The 19,917-nt window shown below is 48.4% G+C and overlaps 1 protein-coding gene across 1 annotated transcript in view; it reads right to left on the reverse strand.

The window, feature by feature from the left end:
* CD4 (CD4 molecule) overlaps positions 1-3,274 on the reverse strand; it is a 34,495-nt gene extending 31,221 nt beyond the window's left edge. The window contains exon 1 of the mRNA XM_054041804.1: positions 3,047-3,274. The gene's annotated coding sequence lies outside the window, so the exon portion shown is untranslated. The remainder of the gene's footprint in view (positions 1-3,046) is intronic.
* Positions 3,275-19,917: the final 16,643 nt, after the last annotated feature.

Consider the following 19,917-nt stretch of genomic DNA (forward strand, 5'->3'; position numbering starts at 1 on the left):
GGAGACTGAAGCTCCCACTCAGCCAGAGTGGGATCCCCCAGGAGAGGGTCAGGTATACTGCTGAGGGGTGCTGTGCATCTATGTGTGGCAGGGGGAGCTCTCTCTGCCTTTGGAAGGCTGGGGTTACACAGAAGGGATGCTAAATAAGTCCCTCAGGTCAGTGCCAAATTCCCTCCAAACAATTAAAAAATATACATCAAATTGCAGTTATAAAAAGTCCATGAAATCTGAGCTGGAGAAGCCCCTCCAAATCCCATCTCTTTACCCCACTTGGGGCCAAGAGCCTGTCCCACTTCTGCTTCCCCCCCCCCCATCAGTTCTCTAGGGCTTCTAACCCCCAATGTCCTGAGTATTGGAGTCTAGGCCCTTCCTTTGGGGACATGGCTCCCCAGGTTCACAAACTCTTCAGCCTGGGGACAGCTCCTGTGTGACTTGCTCTTCGCTCAGACTCAGTCCTTTCTCCTGAATGTTATCCTTTCTTGGATCCCTAAATAATCCCCCAGCCCCAGTTTACATTCCTGCCCACTTGCAAACTATGAATACTGAGCTGAAGATATTTGAAGCCAGAGTAAGTAATCGGATATTGCCCTTGTGAAGTACTCTCCAATGACAGACCCAGCCATCCATTCCCACAGTGATGAGTGCATGGTAGAGACAGATGGATTATTAGACAGACAGCTATGATACCTGCAGTAATAAAGAGATTGATGTTCTAAAAAAGATCTAAGAAATACTAGCTGTGGCCAGTGCACAAGGCGGTTTCCATTTGACATTTTCTGGGATTTTGGCATTTATGAACATGAGCTCCCAGTGTGATGCTGTTGCAAAAAGGGCTAATGGGATTTTTGGATGCATAAATAAGGGAATAGTCCATAGAAGCAGGGAGGTGATTCCACCTGTGTATATGGCAATGGTGAGACCAATACTGAAATATGGCATCCAGTGCTCATGTCCATATTTCTAAAAGGATGTTGAAAAATTGGAGAGTGTGCAGAGAAGAGCTACATAAAATTATTCAAGGTCTGAAAAATCTGCATTACAGTGAGAGACATAAGGAGCTCAATCTATTTAGCTTATCAAAGAGGCAACTTGAACTCAATCTATAACTACCTTCTTTGTAGCAGACAAAGGCTTAACAAGACGCAGTGGCTGGAAGCTCAAGTGAGAAAAATTCAAGCTGGACATAAAATGCAATTTTTTAACAGTCGAACAATTTATCAAAGGATGTGGTAAATTTCCCGCCACTTAGGCATTTTAAATGAAGACTGGGTGTCATTCCAGAAGACCTGTACTAGCTCAACCACAAGTTATTGGATTTGTTGTAGAATCACTGAGACCTTCTATGGCCTGTGTAATACAGGAGGTCAGACTAGATGATCACAATGGTGCCTTCTGGCCTTAAAATTTATGAAATGGACATACAACACACACACACAGAGACATCTGGCCGGGAGCTGCCATCTCATTGTCCTGCACTTTGGTCTGATGATAAAATTCCCCTCCTTGGAGGGTGTTTGGGGATGATGACAACAGGTGGCTGGTAACAGGGTGAACCACTGCCCCCTTCCCCCCTCCCCACCAACCACACACATGCTGCCCTAACTGCCCACTGCAGTATGGAAGAGTTCAGGTGTACTATTGTGAGTGAGGGGGAAGTCAATGTCAGGGTCTTGTAGAGGGCTCATCTTGGGACCTCCCAGTGTATCTGGGTTTTACTAGACATCTTGGTCAATATGGGTTGAGTGTGTATCTCTCCCTCCCTCTCTCACTATGTCTTCATCTTTTGCTTTCTTTCTTTTCCCCCATGCCCGGGTGTCCTTAACCCTCCAACTGGCAGAAGCTGAGAGTGGACGACGGGGGATAGATCACTTGATGATTTCCCTGTTCTGTTCATTCCCTCTGAAGTATCTGGCACTAGTCACCATCAGAGACAGGATACTGGTCTAGGTGCAGGGCCGGCTCTGGCTTTTTTTGCCACCCTAGGCAAAAAAGCCACCCGCCGCCCCCCAGTGCGGCAGGGGAGGGCGCCGAGCCCGGCCGCGGGCCCGCAATCCCCAACCGGCTGGAGCGCCGGGGGGAGGGCGGTGAGCCCGCTGCGGCTCTGCTCTCCCCGGCGGCCAGACTGCCCCACCGCGCCGCCCCCCTCCAGGCGCCGTCCCAAGCACATGCTTGGTGGGCTGGTGCCTGGAGCCAGCCCTATCTAGGTGGACCATTGCTCTGACCCAATATGGTTTTTCTTTGTTTCTTTCTTTCTACCGTTTTGCATAACCAAATTTCTCAGACCATCTCTTAGTGACCCACAATCCTATCCAACCTAATTCTGAATCTATGTGGACAGTGTCGCGTCAAAAGTTTAGACTCAGATATTCATGCTACATTGGGTAGAGAGACAGAAAAGGGAGCAGAGGAACAGCAGAAACCTCGGGTGAAAAAAGGAGTAGAAAGAGGGAGAGGTATTGTACTACTGTGAGAGCTATCTTAACAAAACCAGAAAAATAAAATGAACCAATAGCTATATAAAAAGAAAGTTCTAGAAACATAAATGGAGTAAAGAGAGATGGATCCAGTGAAAAAACAGGGTGAAAATCAAAGCAAAGACATGTATAAATACAGAGGGAAAAGAACAGAAGGGGAAAGAGAAAACTTCTAATGAACGAATGACTCCATTGTAGATCCTGGCAGCAGTAACACCATGCTTTGTGCCAGCCGAGATCTTGGGCAGCTCCTGCACCACTACCCCAGAGCCTGGGCAGTTTTTTCAGGAGAAAATATTTTTTGCTAAAAATAAATGTCTCACCTTTGGCGAACTGGGCAAAGACGGGTGTCAGCAACAGTTCAGTTCTAAATGCTTTTGCCAGCCTAGAAAATAGCCCATAAGAGTGGCAAAAGCAGCACTTGTCCCTGGCCAGTACTGCATACTCTTTGGGACGTAGAAAGTTATCAGTACAATGGGCCAAAAAATAAGAAAAGTAGAAAAAATAGATTTCCTTGTTCTGGTTACATTGAAAGAAAGAATGATCAATATTTAGTAAAATATTTTCCTTACCACTTTTTCTCTCTTTCTCTCTGTCTGCCTCTCCCGTGTGCTGTGTTCGTCAGCAGGTGTACATGATCTAAGAGAAACAACAACTGACACAGCAGAGAAAAATGATGATTTTCAGAAAGCTGCTCAGATGTTGGCCTTTCTGTCTCCTCCTCTCATAGAACAGTTCCAACAAGGGCTTGATGACGGTTCAGGTTCTTCTCAGGGTCCATGCACTTCCTTCTTATTCGAATGGTGATTCCATTAAGCATTTCAAAACAATTCTTGGTATCGAGGGAAATGTTGACTATAGAAGGGGGTTATTTAATACAGTGCTTGTCTTATGCGGAAGTGACGATGCAAAGCTGCGAGGGCCTGCTGGCTGTACACGCATGTATAGGATGCCATAACTGGGCAGGGGCTTTGAAAGGTCAGAGAGTGGAAACCTGCATGGTTTCAGGATGTGCGTGTGCGTTTATGGGGTTGTGTGGCAGCAGACCCAGAGGATTCTCTGTGGGTTTGTAGATTTGGAATATGTCAAGGTTAAGTCGGGGTTAATAATCACAACCACTGTTCCTGATCTATACAAACCCTGTGTCCTCCTCCCCCGCCCCCCCCCCCCCCCCGAAGAGTGAGTACAGCCTGGGCAGCGGCAGGGCAAGCTTTCTGCAACAATTCCCCCATGAACTGTCCCCTACCAATGTGCCCCCACATAGACACAGGAAACCCTAGGGGCTGAGGACACTCCATGGCCCATTCATAAGGCTACAAGTTGGTCACAGAGGTCACAGATTCTGTGACTTTATGTGGCCTCTGTGACTTCAGCTCCATGCAGCGGGGATCGAGCTGTCAGCCCCATCCGGTGGGGCTCGGGCTTCAGCCCTGGGCAGTGGGGATTGGGTTCCATGATTTATTGTTCATTGCCCATATTCTGCCCGCGACTTTTACTAAAAATACCTTTGACAAAATCTTAGCCTCCTTAGCTTCACTTGTGATGCTGCTAAAGAGGAAACCAATTACTGCCCATTCTGTTGGTAGGCACAGTTCCTGTCCTATCAACTAGGAACTGGCATGGCCGGCTCCAGGCACCAGCTTAACAAGCAGGTGCTTGGGGCGGCCAAGGGAGAGGGGCGGCACCTGCGGCAATTTGGGGGCAGCAGGTCCCTCACTCCCCCTAGGAGCGAAGGACCTGCCGCTGAACTGCTGCTGCCGATCGTGGCTTTTTTTGTTTTCTCCCCAATTGCCGCCGCCGATCGCGATTGCGGCTTTTTTTTTTTTTTTTGCTTGGGGAGGCAGAAATGCTGGAGCCGGGCCTGGGAACTGGGCTGAGAAACCACAAACCCATTTCACATAGGTACTGAACAGCTGTCAGATGGAAATTATTTTTGGTCACTATGCCTAAAAGTTTGGGATTAGGGGTGAGCAGGCAGAAGAGGATCCTGAGCGGGAGGGGACGTAAATCTCTAGGGGGCACGGCTGGGATTAGGGGTGAGCAAGGAGAAGAGGGGTACATTGGATGTATCAATGCCCTCAGGATGCTAAGGTAGATAAGCATCTCTGCTGCTGCTGAATTTCAGCAATTTCCCTTGGGGGGGGGGGGGCTTTTGTGGTTTCCCACCCACACTCTTGTTGGTCTCTTTCTCTGAATCTCAGCCTCAGCCAACAGAACGGAAACCCACTGAGCCCCCAGACATAGCTGAGATTTCATCTCTCTGCCACCCACTCCATCTCCTCCACTCAACCACTTGGCCCCCATCTCAGGGGGCGACAGAGCCAGGTTTTGGTTGCTTCTGGAGGAGTGGGGACAGCAAGTTACAGTGGTGAAGTTCGTCATGTCACCCACAGCATGTCGCAGAGCCATGTCTGAAATACAGCGTGTGGCGTGCCACTGCTAGGCTGAGGCACTGGGGACAGTACTGAGAGGATCCAATATGCAGCAGCTCATCTGCTCACTAATACAGGTTTCTGGACAAATAAAGCTGTTCACAAACAGGGAAAGAGTTGTATGCACAGGAGACAGAACAGTCACAGCAGCTGCATCAAGCCTATGGAACTCAGTGTTGGATGGAAAAAGATATCTCCCCCCCCCCCCCCCCCGCCCGCAGTGTATGTGGGGAAGCTGGGGGGAGGCGGACAGACCTAGACAGATTAAAAGAGCCCCCTACTGAGTCACCCACACCACTCCCAGCAGCACAACACCCTCCAGCTCTGTGCAGGGGCATTGAGATGAGTGACCTAGGGGTACTGTGGTGAGGTGAGTCAGTAGGGAGATTTTCCTCATCTATTCATTTGACAAGTTTTTTCTAGGAAGTCTTCTATCCAGATACTGACCAGACCCTATTCAGCACGTGAGAACCCATGGGATTGGGCTCACAGCCCAAGGTGGACTGTCTGTAACACTTTCATCTGAGCACCTCAAAGCCATTTACAAACATTGATTAAACATCAGAAACAGAGCTAGGTGAATAATATTAGTCAAAAGGTTTCTCTGATGAATTTCACATTTTTCTCATAAATTATTAAACTTTTTTTAATGTCATGCAAAATTGCTCCCAACTCTCTTGGAAGTATTTGCCATATATAGGGAAACTGAGGCATAGACAGGGCATGTGATTCATCTGAGGTCACATGATGAGTCAATAGCAGAGTGAGGAACAAAACCCAAGAGTCCTGATTCCAAGTCCCCCTGGCTCTAGCCAACTAGTGCCTAAGCCCCACTTCCCTCCCAGAGGTAGGTATGGAACCCAGGAGTCCTGGCTCCTACTCAGTGCTGCATTAACCCCTTGATCCCAGCCCTCCTTGTTCTAACCCAGTCAACAATTGTGTTTTTGAAAGGTACATTTCTGAGTCAAATTCCTAAACACTTTAGGGGAGAGAGAGGATTGTTCATAGACTTTAATGGGAAGACAGAATACTCCTAGAGTTCACTGGAGATTGGAGGAATGACCTAGTTCAGGAGTGGCCAACCTGAGCCTGAGAAGGAGCCAGAATTTACCAATGTACACTGCCAAAGAGCCACAGTAATACATCAGCAGCCTCCCCATCAGCCCCCAGCGCCTCCCACCTACCGGCAGCCCTGCTGATCAGCGCCTCCCCCTCCTTCCCCACACCTCCAATCAGCTGTTTTGTGGCGTGCAGGAAGCTCGGGGGGGGGGAGGGGGAAGAGCGTGAGCATGGCAGGCTCATGGGAAGGGGCAGGAAGGGGTGGAGTGCAGGCAGGGCGTGTGGCAGAGCCAGAGGTTAAGCAGTGGAAAGTTGGCGCCTGTAGCTCCAGCCCCGGAGTTGGTGCCTATACAAGGAGACGCATATTAACTTCTGAAGAGCCGCTTGTGGCTCCAGAGCCACAGGTTGGCCACCCCGACCTACTTCTTTAACGGCAAGAGAAGAACCGAGTTGCCCATAGATTTAATTGGGAACTGAATGAATGCCCAGAGATATAATGGAGACTAGGGGGATGCCCACAAGCCATAATGAGGAAGAAGAAAACCCAGTCAACAATGGTAGCTCAAAAATTACACCTTTGAGCAACAAAATGTCAACAACTTCAAAGACCACAAGATTTCTCTCTGCGGTAGAACAGTTGACACCTGTTGTAGTTGTTGGAGGGGCGTTTCAGCTGCCAGACACAGACAAACATATGCCTCTAAGAGCCCTTTACTAATGAGACTTTCATTACTTCCTCCCACCGATGTTAAACTTCCAGAGAAACCAGCCCCAGTTCAAACCCATGTAGGATCACCCAGAGATCAGTGTAGGGTAAGCCCTGTCTTAGAAATCATATTTTATATCAGGATGACTTCATGATCATTTGGAATCACAAAGAAAATCTGGTCACTCTTATTGGGGCTTGGGTTTTTTCTGAACCTCTTAGGGGACTCCAGCAACAGCCCCTGGGGAAGAGAGGCCTTTTAACATGTAAACAAGAAACTCTACCACCTTAACCCTTGATTGTGGACACAGCGAGATCAAGGTAGGGTTTTGAAAGCCAGAAACCTAACCTTATTATCAGCTACAGCCAAGGCAAACACATCCCGCCTGAGCTCTCCATTCATTCCAAAGCAGTCTTCAAATTCCTGGTCCCAGTTTCACTGGCCTGAGACTTAGCTTCGGGGTAAGCCAGAGGGAAAGGTGGCCATGTTAAGGCACTGGACTGAAACTCTAGAAATCTAAGAGCTCTGCCACCGATATTCCTGTATGACCTTGGACAAGTCACTCCCCCCCCCGTGCCTCAGTTTCCCCAGCTACACAATGGGATAATAATACTTCCCTACCTCACAGGGGTGTTGTCAGGCTAAATTCACTCATGTTTGTGAGATGCTCTTACCAGACATGGATGTAGCAAAGCCTATAATAATAAGCTACCTCAGAGACCTCCTCACCCACGGCATTCCCCAGACAGCTCCTTGTAAAACTCCCCAGGTTCATTGGTGGGGATGGAAACTAAGGGTGTCTTGAGTTCCTAACTACAGGCCTTTGTCACTTGAGCTACAAGAATAACTCTGTGAGCAGTAGCAGGCTTTTCTTTCTGTTTATCAGCAACTGGAGGGAACAAGACCCAGAGCCACTGTGTCATGTATGGTTCATGGGAATCATGTAGTAAGCCCAGTTAGGTCGGCCTAAACTGACTTGCACTGACCCAGTTGTGCATGTGTATACACCAGAATTTTGCCTCGCGCTGATGTAAGTGTCCTGTTACAGTGATGCAGTAAAATCACCTCCCTGAGCAACACAGAGCCAGGGCTGACCTACTTAGGTTGATGCAGTGCAAGCATAGACACTGCATGACCTGTGTCAACTCTGACAGTCTCCAGCAGCTGTCTCACAATCCCCCAGTCCCTGCGACAGTGGTAGCTCCGGTCAGAGTTTTGAACTAGCGCTACACTTACTTCAATTTGTGAAACCACAGGCTCAGACAACTGCTGTTCACTCTTGTTTTGAACTTGGGGTTTCAGAGTATGGTTCATGTTGATGCACTGTTTTTAATGTGTGTATTTGTTTGCACTTTTCTTTTGTTGCCCTGTTTCTTTGCACACCATAAAATTCTATTTGTGGAAACTCAGAATGTCTTTAAGTTACTCAAAATAGTACAGAATTCATAGCAGGGCCCAGTATCCCACCCCTATTTAATAGTTTACACCAAGTTTTACAAAATTCACAGCGAGAGGGAATAACATGCATGAATGCTGGTTCATGAAGTGTTCATACCACATTCATGTGCCAGACTATTAAAATGCTTTTTTAAGGCCTCCCTCAGCCATACAGCTGCATAGTGGGTACTGTGACTGCAGAAGTGCTAACAAGACACTTCCAACTTGAATACTCTCTTACAATATGTTAACTACTTATGAAAAACAATCTGTTCCACCTTATATTTACCTGTGACAATGCCAAAGCAAACAGTGGTTCCTTCCCCTGCATCAGTCTCATCCATGCTGGATTATAGGGACTATCTCGACTGCTCTAGAGTCAAAAATGGGTCCTAGCTTGCTGCGTCAATCCCTTGGTCACCTGTCCTCCTCTTCTAGTCCAACACCTCCTCTCACTGTTCACTCCTTGAGTCTGTAACTCCAGCTCTTGCAAAGTATCCACGGGGCCCTTGGCCGAGGATGGCATGCAGCCCTTTGTAAAAGCAGCAGGTCTGTGGCGCCCAGTGCCGGCTCCAGCTTTTTTGCCACCCCAAGCAGCAGGGAAAAAACAAACAAACGATAGAGCTGCCGCCGAAGTGCCGCTGAGGAGCAAGACAGCGAGTGGAGGACCCGCTGCTGAATTGCCGCCGATCTGGAGTGGGCCGATTGAGCTGCCACCGAAGTGCTGCCACCGCCTCTTCGGACCCGCCGCCCTGACAACAGACGCACTGCCACCCCTTTCCATTGGCTGCCCCAGGCACCTGCTTCCTTTGCTGGTGCCTGGAGCCGGCCCAGGCGGCTCCACACTAGAGTGACTGATTGCCCACCTGTTAGATTGGTATGGCTAAAGTGGCTGGGTTTTGACTGAAAAGTTTGCTCAAAAAGAGGACCTGACCGTGTCCAGTCAGATTCTATAGGCTAGGTCACCCAAAGTCTGGTTACTGCAGGTGGAGGAAGCAGGGAGGCGCTGGGTCATCACCCATGCCAGCCCCTACTCAGCTGGAGTCCCCTCTGTGATGTTCCCCTGGTGTTATCTAGACCGGTGATCTGCTAGGTCATTCCAATCCTCAACTCTGGGAGCCAGCCTTACCCTGCTCTGCTGTGAAAACCCCTATTCCTGGGCTGTTCACGCACAGCCTCTGGCATGTAAGCTGTTTCTTGGATTGTGCAAACGAATAACACTAGCCAATATCTCCGGTCCCATACACAACCCTAGGAACCTCCGTCTTGCAGTGTCCAGTTATGCCCGCTGGATGCGATGAGCTTATATAAGTTCATCAATTTAACTGAGGATATGTCTACACTACAAAATTAGGTCGATTTTATAGAAGTCAATTTTTAGAAATCAATTTTATATGGTCGATTGCATATGTCCACACTAAGTTCATTAAGTCGGAGGAGTGCATCCTCACTACCGTGTCTAGCATCGACTTACGGAGCGGTGCATTGTGGGTAGCTTTTTCACAGTTCCTGCAGTCCCCACTGCCCATTGGAATTCTGGGTTAACTTCCCAATGCCTGATGGGGCAAAAACATTGTAGTGGGTGGTTTTGGGTACATGTCGTCAGTCTCCCCTCCCTCTGTGAAAGCAACGGCAGACAATCGTTTCACACCTTTTTTCCTGGGTTACCCATGCAGACGCCATAACACGGCAAGCATGGAGCCCGCTTAGCTCACCATCACCACTGTTGTTGTGGGCAAGCCTACTGTGGGTGCTGCTATGATCCAAGTAGCCAAAGCAATCACTGATGTTCTGTTATCAAGGGTAGTGACTCTGGGATTTTAGGTGCATCATATTCCTGTCCTTTGTCGCGGGTGAAGAAGTTTCGCAGCCGTACATTCCAGTCCAGTCGGCGCTGTAACACCCCATAGCACTTCTGTGGTTGACACATGTAACAGTTCCAGGGCTCTTGCTCTTTTGTCTTGGCCGAAGTACCTTGCCCTACCTGGACCTCCAAGCATTCAACACAGAAACACCTGCAGCAGCTGGCATTGCTACACAGCAGCAGCTCCTTGCCTTCGCAGCAGACGGTGCAGTAGGACTGCTAGCCATCCTCGTCGGACATATAGCTTGGCCAGGGGTTCTGGGAACATCTTCCCTGCCCGGCTCCTAGCAACCTCCAGGGCATGGTGTATGGTTCCACCGCTTCCACTGCAACTCTGCTCTCCTTCTGTCCTGCAACTCTGCTCTCCTGCTCTCCAATGATGAGCTCAGGGGATCCGTTCTGGTCCTCCTGGGTGCTGCTGGCAGCAGACGGTACAGTAGGACTGCTAACCGTCCTCATCCACTGCTTCTGCTGCAACTCTGCTCTTCTGCTCGGGGGATCCATTCATGAAGCCTCAACAGTAGTAAGGAGCAGTTCAACTATAGGCTGAGCAAGTGCAGAAAGGTGGTAGAATGTGCATTTGGACTTTTAAAAACTCGCTGGTGCTGTTGGTCAGACCTCAGCACAACCAACATTCCCATTGTTATTGCTGCTTGCTGTGTGCTCCATAATATCTGTGAGAGTAAAGGGAAGACGTTTATGGTGGGGTAGGAGGTTGAGGCAAATCGCCTGCGGTCCGATTTTGAGCAGGCAGACACCAGGGAGATTAGAAGAGCACAGCAAGGTGCGTTGCGTATCAGAGAGGCTTTGAAAACCAGTTTAATGACTGGCCAGGCTTCGGTGTGACAGTTGTATGTGTTTCTCCTTGATGCAAACCTGCTCCCTTTGTTGATTTTAATTCCCTATAAGCCAGCCACTCTCCCTCCTTCGAAATAAAGTAACTGTTGTTTTGAAACCATGCATTCTTTCTTTATTAATTAAAAAAATGAGATAACAGACAAGGTAGCCCGGGTGGGGTAGGGGAGGCGGGAAGGACAAGGCCACATTGCTTATTGTAGCCACACTAAAAATCAAACTGTTTGAATGACAGCCTTCTGTTGCTTGGGCCATCCTCTGGAGTGGAGTGGCTGGGTGCCCGGAGCCCCCCCACCTTCTTGGGCGTCTGGGTGAGGAGGCTATGGAACATGGGGAGGAAGGTAGATGTTTATACAGTGGATGCAGCGGGGGTCTGTACTTGTTGGCTTTCCTGCAGCTCCAACAGATGCTTCATCATGTCCATTTGCTCCCCCATTAGCCTCAGCATCACGTCCTGCCTCTGCTCTTTGCACTCACTTAATTCTTTCCTGGCCTCTGCCACTGAATGCCTCCATGCATTAAGCTGTGCCCTATCAGTGCGGGAGGACTGCATGAGCTCGGAAACCATGTCATTGCGAGTGCGTTTTTTTTGCCTTCTAATCTGAGATAACCTCAGGGATGGATATGATAGGGGGAGTGTAGAAACATTCTACGTGCTACAATTCTTGGGGGACTGCATGGTCACCAGTGCTGTTGAGTTCGCCATGCTGACCAAACAAGAAATGAAATTCAAAAGTTCCCTGGGCTTTTCCTGTGTACCTGGCTAGTGCATCGGAGTTCAAAGTGCTGTCCAGAGCAGTCACAATGGAGCACTCTGGGATAGCTCCCGGAGGCCAATCCTGTCGATTTGCATCCGCACTACTCCAAATTCGACCCAGCAAAGTCAATTTTAGCACTACTCCCCTCTTCGAGAAGGAGTACAGATGTCGATTTTAAGAGCCCTTTAGGTCCACAGAACAGGGTTGGTTGTGTGGATGCAGTCATTTTAAAATCGATCTAACGTGGCTAAATTCGACCTAACCCCGTAGTGTAGACCAGGCCAAAGAAATTGATATGCACCAGGCTTGTTATCCCAAGGAGAGTCTCTGACACACTTCAAACCAAATGCACTGCTTCAGGTAGAATAAACAAACAAATTTATTAACTACAAATGTAGATTTTAAGTGATTATAAGTCAAAGCACAACAAGTCAGGTTTGGTCAAATGAAATAAAAGCAAAACACATTCTAAGCTGATCTGAACACTTTCAGTGCCCTTACAAACTTAGATGCTTCTCACCACAGGCTGGCTGGTTGCCCTACAGCCAGGCTCTCCCCTTTGATCAGCGCTTCAGTCGCTTGATGGTGATGTCTGTAGATGGAGGTGGAAGAGCATGGCAAATGTCTCTCCCTTTTATCATGTCCTTTCTTCCCTCTTGGCTTTGTCCCCCCTTCAGAGTCAGGGGAACATTACTTCATCGTAGTGCCAAACTGACCAAAGGAAGGGGGGTGACTCACTCCAGAGTCCAGCAGATCCTTTGTTGCTGCCTAGGCCAGTGTCCTTTGTTCCTGTGAGGCTGGGCTTGGTTTGTCCCATACATGTCCTGATGAGGTGTAAACTGCCCTTCTGCTCTTGGGGAGTTTTTGCCTGGGCTTATTTTAAGCCATGAGGACACATTTTCAGCCTCATAACTATATACATGAAATTACAACCTATAACATTACTATAACAACAATGCTCAGTGCATCATAAGCCTTCTGAGGACACCCGGCATCACAAACTTTGCATTGGATACCACACAATCATATTATAAGGATGAACATGGTGGTGCAAGGTGTTCCCTCAAGGTACAGAACGTCACACCTCCCACCTTAGTTTACTGCAAGAGGGTTAGTCACTGACTATCTTGAAGGCAGTTTGTGTTATAGTTCTCTTGGCATCCAGCCATTAAGGTCATGAGGTGACGTGCCTCAGTTTCCCCATTCACACACAACAAACCAGGTTTTTATGGTTTCTCTGCAGTGATAAGCTTTAAACCTGTTTACGGCTATTAATTGAAAAGTAGCATTATCATAAGGTTTGACACATCTGTGTCAAAATTCTTATCCCCAAAACTTAACATTAATACCAATTTTTTTTGTCACAGATGGGTGTTTACAAGTATCTTTATGATACCACACGCTCTGTTCAGATAGTGTAGTTTGAGGTTAGTTTGTTCATTATCCCTGGTGTCCTTTGACTGTCTCCCATGTAATCAGTCACTGGCTTTTCTTTCCCTCCAGTGTTCCCCTCTGTGTGGGCTCTTAATTTAATCATGTTTCTGGAATTTTGGTGCTTCAGGGACTGGCAAGATAGGCGCTCAGGGGGACCCTGCATGTTGGCAGGCCCTTTGGGGAGTGGTCTTCCAACCCCAGGACTGTACATATGCAGAAAATCCAGCTCCCCTTTTGGGGTTACCCTGTATTTCCCCCTCACAGCACTGAGTCCTTCCCTGCCCCCTAGAGGACTGTGCTCTGTGCTCTCTGAGCTAGGTGTGTTTCCCCCTCGATCAGATTCATCTTTTCCCAGCAGCTTTCCCATAATTGCTCTCTGTGTCTCACCAGCCTGGGAGAAAACACCCCCTTCTCTGTCAGTTGGGTCATTTGTGTTCTCACAAACTACCACCTGGCAATTTCCTGGTCTCAACTCCCCTCCTGTCACAGGCATTGGAGCAGCATCTTGATGTAAAGAGTCACAGTTACTTTCCAAAAACTTATCAGAAATAGTATCCTGAAAAATTGGGACTTGGATTTGAGTACCCTTTGCCACCCCTTTCTCTGTCCCTGAGAAGTCAGCTGTGTGACTGCTCTCCTTCAGGAGGTCAGTTACACAGTTCCTTCTCAAAACCTGGGTCACAGACTGAGTGCCTGGGTGCACAGATGCTGACCTAGCCATCCTCCTAGTGTCCTGGGCATCCTGCCCCAAGTGACTAGTGAGGAGACATTCCTGTATCCCCACTATTCCTTCCCCAGTTTCCTCCTCTGGGCCCCTTCCTAAGACACATTTCTCTGTGCTCCCTAGGAACGGTTCTGTCTCTTGTTCATCTCCAAAACTGCCAGCTAACAACTGGGACAGTTTCCTTAATCACTGACAACACCTCTCCTGCCCCTGCGCCTGAGGGCAGCTAGTCTCAGCCCTGCTTTCCTGTGTTATAGAGTCACAGGAATCCTCACCCACCTCAGTGGTTTATGAGATTCCCTGCCCTTTCTCTGGGCTCTCCTCTGGGACACATTGCTCTATGCTCCCTAGAGCTGGTTTGCCTCTGGTTCAGCTGCAACCTGCTGGCAGCTAACAACCTGGACAATTCTCTCCCTGGCAGGCATTACACCCCCATCTCTTCCTGATGTGGTGTTGCCTCCAGCTGCAGTGCAGGAATTGGTCTCAACCACCCTCCCACCTGGAAGCATGTGGCTTCCCCCTGCTGCAGAAGAATCAAGGAGACTCTCTCCCATTCTCCCAGCAGTTCCTAAGACCTTATCCTTTCCCTCGAAGGTCCCAGCATAAAGCTCCCTCCTGCTGCAGGCAAATACTTTAAACTGAGCTACACAGAAAAAATCATTACCAAGAAGCAGGTCGACTAGGAGGTGTTCCAGTACCCCCACAGTCAAAACACTTTCCAAACTTTCCAAAACCACATGGATTTTAGCTAGTGGTATGGGGAATCTGCTTTTGCCCATCCCCACAATCTCCTATTTGGCCAGGTAACATACTGGCCTTTGGGACCACACTCTGCTTAACCAGAGAGATCTGGGCCCCTGTATTCCTCTGCCTCAAGTACTGACAAAAGGAAGAAAGGAGAGCAGCAGAATACAGACCCTGGACTTTAGAAAAGCAGACTTTGACTCCCTCAGCGAACTGATGAGCAGGAGCCCATGGGAGGCTAATATGGACTCCAGGAGAGCTGGCTGTATTTTAAAGGAGCCTTAGTGAGGGTCCAGGAACAAACCATCCCGATGTGCAGAAAGAGTAGCAAATATGGCAGGCAACCAGCTTGGCTTAACAGAGAAATCTTCTGTGAGCTTCAGTACAAAAAGGAACCTTACAAGAAGTGGAAACTTGGACAGATGGAGGAGGAGTATAAAAATATTGCTTGAGTATGCAGGTGTGTAATCAGGAAGGCCAAAGCACAATTGGAGTTGTAGCTAGCAAGGGATGTGAAGGGTAACAAGAAGGGTTTCTACAGGTATGTTAGCAACAAGAAGGTCAGGGAAAGTGTGGGACTCTTAATGAATGGGGGAGGCAACCTAGTAACAGATGATGTGGGAAAAGCTGAAGTACTCAATGCTTTTTTTGCCTCGGTCTTCACAGACAAGGTCAGCTCCCAGACTGCTGCACTGGGCAGCACAATATGGGGAGGAGGTGAGCAGCCCTCAGTGATGAAAGAACAGGGTAAGGACAATTTAGAAAAGCTGGACATGCACAAGTCCATGGGTCTGGATCTAATGCATCTGAGGGTGCTGTGGGAGTTGGCTGATGTGATTGCAGAGCCATTGGCCATTATCTTTGAAAACTCATGGTGATCGGGGGAGGTCCCGGTCAATTGGAAAAATGCAAATATAGTGCCCATCTTTAAAAAAGGGAAGAAGGAGAATCCGGGGAACTACAGACCTCAGTCCCTGGAAAAATCATGCAGCAGGTCCTCAAGGAATCCATTTTGAAGCACTTGGAGGAGAGGAAGATGATCAGGAACAGTCAACATGGATTCACTAAGGGCAAGTCATGCCTGACCTACCTGATTGCCTTCTATGGTGAGATAACTGGCTCTGTGGATATGGGGAAGGGGTGGATGTGATGTATCTTGACTTTAGCAAAGCTTTTCATACAGTCTCCCACAGTATTATTGCCAGCAAAATATGGATTGGATGAATGGACTATAAGATGGATAGAAAGCTGGCTAGATTGTTGGGCTCAACAGGTAGTGATCAATGAGTCGATGTCCACTTGGCAGCCGGTATCAAGTGGAGTGCCCCAGGGGTCTGTCCTGGGGCCAGTTTTGTTCAACATCTGCATTGATGATCTGGATAATGGTATGGATTGCACCCTCAGCAAGTTCATGGATGACACTAAGATGGGGGGAGAGGTAGATATGCTGGAAAGTAGGGATGGGGTCCAGAGTGGCCTAGAAAAATTGGAGGATTGGGCTAAAATAAATCTGATGAGGTTCAACAAGGAAAAGTGCAGAATCCCATGCACTTCTACAGGTTGGGGACCTGGTTGGCTAAGATGACCTCCTGACCCTAATCTTCTATAATTCTATGAACTAATGGGGGCTGGGGTCTTGGGGGGAAAAAGGTGGGCAGGGGCAGGGGCTTTGGGGCAGGGGCGGGGCCTTGGGAGAGATGTGGGGTGAGGGAGGTTCCGGCACTCCTGGTGGAGTGTCCGATTTTTAAATATTACAAAGTTGGCAACCTAGATACGCCTGCTGCGGCTCCTTGGTTTTCATGTGGTGCTGCTGCTAATCCGTCTTGTAGCCAGGGCTGGATTTCCAATTAGGCACAGTAGGCACACGCCTAGGGTCGCCAGCTTTCTAAGGACACCTAAAAGTTAAAGGTGGGTTGAGAGTTAATACACAGAGCTCTCCAGCAGACAGGCGAGCTTCTGGTGCAGGTTGGTGGCCGCCCAATGTGTGGGGCTGGAGTTGAGCATCCAATTCAGCCTGCCTGGAGGAGCTGTGAGCCATGGCTAGTCAGGGCGGCTGCTAAAGGTGCTGGGAGCATCCCAGCCCATTCCCAATCTCGGCCGCCCGCTGCCTCCTCCCCATGCTGGAGAGGGAGAGGGAGGAGTGTGGCGGGTGCCCCATTCACTTGCACTGGCAGAGCCGGAGCGCGGCTGCCGTGCTGGGCTGCAGCAGGGACGGAAGACACTCGAGGACTGCTCACCCGAGGACTGCTCACCCGGGGAGAGGTACAGTCCCCTCCTTGGACCTTGCCTGCAGGGGGTGGGCTGCACCCTGGCTCGGGCTGGGAGTGCTATGCATGGCGGAGGGTCTCATGCCTTCCCAGAGAGGCTGTGTTTATATTTCTTTTCGTTTAATTTTTTACAGAAAACACAAAGGTCAGCTGTAGTTGGGAGGGCGTTCTGAAGATGCTGTGCCTAGGGGCGCGTAAGGTGTAAATCCAGCCCTGTTTGTAGCCCTTCTCCCCCTTGCTCCGAGCGATCTGCTTATAGATATTGACATTTCTACGGCAGGATCAGAGCTGTGCCTGCACAGCCTCTTCTCCCCACAGAGCCAAGAGCTCCACCACCTCCTGTGTACTACAGGCAGGAGCGCGTCTGCAGCATGGAGCTGACACAGTCAACTGGGCAGTTGATAGTTGTGCTCTCCAGACTGAGCAAACAGGAAATATAATTTCAAAAATGTGTGGGGCTTTAAAAGGGGAGGGGTAGTAAGAGGAGGCCCTGAGAGATAAACCTTGGTATCAGAGGCCTGGTATGAGGCCTAAGGCCTGAACTAAAGTAATGGTCAAGACTTTGTAACATAAAGCAAAGTTAAGCTGTGAGCCAGAGGCAGGCCCTGCTCACAGAAGCTGGCAAGGAAAGGGCTGATGCTGCAAAAAGAGACATACCTAAAAAGTACTGGACACCAGATATCAGAACATACACTATACTGGAACATTCCAGAGATTCATAGATTCATAGATTCTAGGACTGGAAGGGACCTCAAGAGGTCATCGAGTCCAGTCCCCTGCCCGCATGGCAGGACCAAATACTGTCTAGACCATCCCTGATAGACATTTATCTAACCTACTCTTAAATATCTCCAGAGATGGAGATTCCACAACCTCCCTAGGCAATTTATTCCAGTGTTTAACCACCCTGACAGTTAGGAACTTTTTCCTAATGTCCAACCTAGACCTCCCTTGCTGCAGTTTAAACCCATTGCTTCTTGTTCTATCCTTAGAGGCTAAGGTGAACAAGTTTTCTCCCTCCTCCTTATGACACCCTTTTAAATACCTGAAAACTGCTATCATGTTCCCTCTCAGTCTTCTCTTTTCCAAACTAAACAAACCCAATTCTTTCAGCCTTCCTTCATAGGTCATGTTCTCAAGACCTTTAATCATTCTTGTTGCTCTTCTCTGGACCCTTTCCAATTTCTCCACATCTTTTTTAAAATGCGGTGCCCAGAACTGGACACAGTACTCCAGCTGAGGCCTAACCAGAGCAGAGTAGAGCGGAAGAATGACTTCTCGTGTCTTGCTCACAACACACCTGTTAATACATCCCAGAATCATGTTTGCTTTTTTTGCAACAGCATCACACTGTTGACTTATATTTAGCTTGTGGTCCACTATAACCCCTAGATCCCTTTCTGCCATACTCCTTCCTAGACAGTCTCTTCCCGTTCTGTATGTGTGAAATTGATTTTTTCTTCCTAAGTGGAGCACTTTGCATTTGTCTTTGTTAAACTTCATCCTGTTTAACTCAGACCATTTCTCCAATTTGTCCAGATCATTTTGAATTATGACCCTGTCCTCCAAAGCAGTTGCAATCCCTCCCAGTTTGGTATCATCCGCAAACTTAATAAGCGTACTTTCTATGCCAATATCTAAGTCGTTGATGAAGATATTGAACAGAGCCGGTCCCAAAACAGACCCCTGCGGTACCCCACTCGTTATGCCTTTCCAGCAGGATTGGGAACCATTAATAACAACTCTCTGAGTACGGTTATCCAGCCAGTTATGCACCCACCTTATAGTAGCCCCATCTAAATTGTAATTGCCTAGTTTATCGATAAGAATATCATGCGAGACCGTATTAAATGCCTTACTAAAGTCTAGGTATACCACATCCACAGCTTCACCCTTATCCACAAAGCTCGTTATCCTATCAAAGAAAGCTATCAGATTGGTTTGACATGATTTGTTCTTCACACTACCCCATGCTACTCATCCATGTGGGCACAAATGATACTGCGCGGTGTGACACTGAGCGGATCAAGAGTGACTACAGGGCTCTGGGAGTACGGGTGAAGGAGTTTGGAGCGCAGGTGGTATTCTCTTCAATTCTTCCTGTCAAAGGTAGGGGCCCGGGCAGAGACAGATGCATCATGGAGGTGAATGCCTGGCTGCGAAGATGGTGTCGCCAGGAGGGCTTTGGCTTCCTAGACCACGGGATGCTATTTGAGGAAGGACTGCTAGGCAGAGATGGTGTTCACCTTTCGAGGAGGGGAAAGACCCTATTTGGACACAGACTGGCTAACCTAGTGAAGAGGGCTTTAAACTAGGTTCGACGGGGACAGGTGAGCAAAGCCCACAGGTAAGTGGGGAACATGGAGACCGGGGAGATGGGTCGGAAACGAGAGGGAGTGTGGGCTATATTGGCAGAGAGAAAGGAGGGTCAGGACAAAACTGGGAGGAAAGATCAAACCAGTATCTTAGATGCCTAGATACAAATGCGAGAAGTATGGGGAATAAGCAGGAAGAACTGGAAGTGCTAATAAATAAATACAACTATGACATTGTTGGCATCACTGAAACTTGGTGGGATAATACACATGATTGGAATGTTGGTGTGGATGGGTACAGCTTGCTCAGGAAGGATAGACAGGGGAAAAAGGGAGGAGGTGTTGCCTTATATATTAAAAATGTACACACTTGGACTGAGGTAGAGATGGACATAGGAGACGGAAGTGTTGAGAGTCTCTGGGTTAGGCTAAAAGGGGTAAAAAACAAGGGAGATGTCATGCTAGTAGTCTACTACAGGCCACCTAACCAGGTGGAAGAGGTGGATGAGGCTTTTTTAAGCAACTAACAAAATCATCCAAAGCCCAAGATTTGGTGGTGATGGGGGACTTCAACTATCCGGATATATGTTGGGAAAATAACACAGCGGGGCACAGACTATCCAACAAATTCTTGGACTGCATTGCAGACAACTTTTTATTTCAGAAGGTTGAAAAAGCTACTGGGGGGAAGCTGTTCTAGACTTGATTTTAACAAATAGGGAGGAACTCGTTGAGAATTTGAAAGTAGAAGGCAGCTTGGGTGAAAGTGATCATGAAATCATAGAGTTTGCAATTCTAAGGAAGGGTAGAAGGGAGAACAGCAAAATAGAGACAATGGATTTCAGGA

Source organism: Malaclemys terrapin, chromosome 1 (assembly GCF_027887155.1).
Source record: "Malaclemys terrapin pileata isolate rMalTer1 chromosome 1, rMalTer1.hap1, whole genome shotgun sequence".
Classification (NCBI taxonomy): Eukaryota; Metazoa; Chordata; order Testudines; family Emydidae; genus Malaclemys; species Malaclemys terrapin.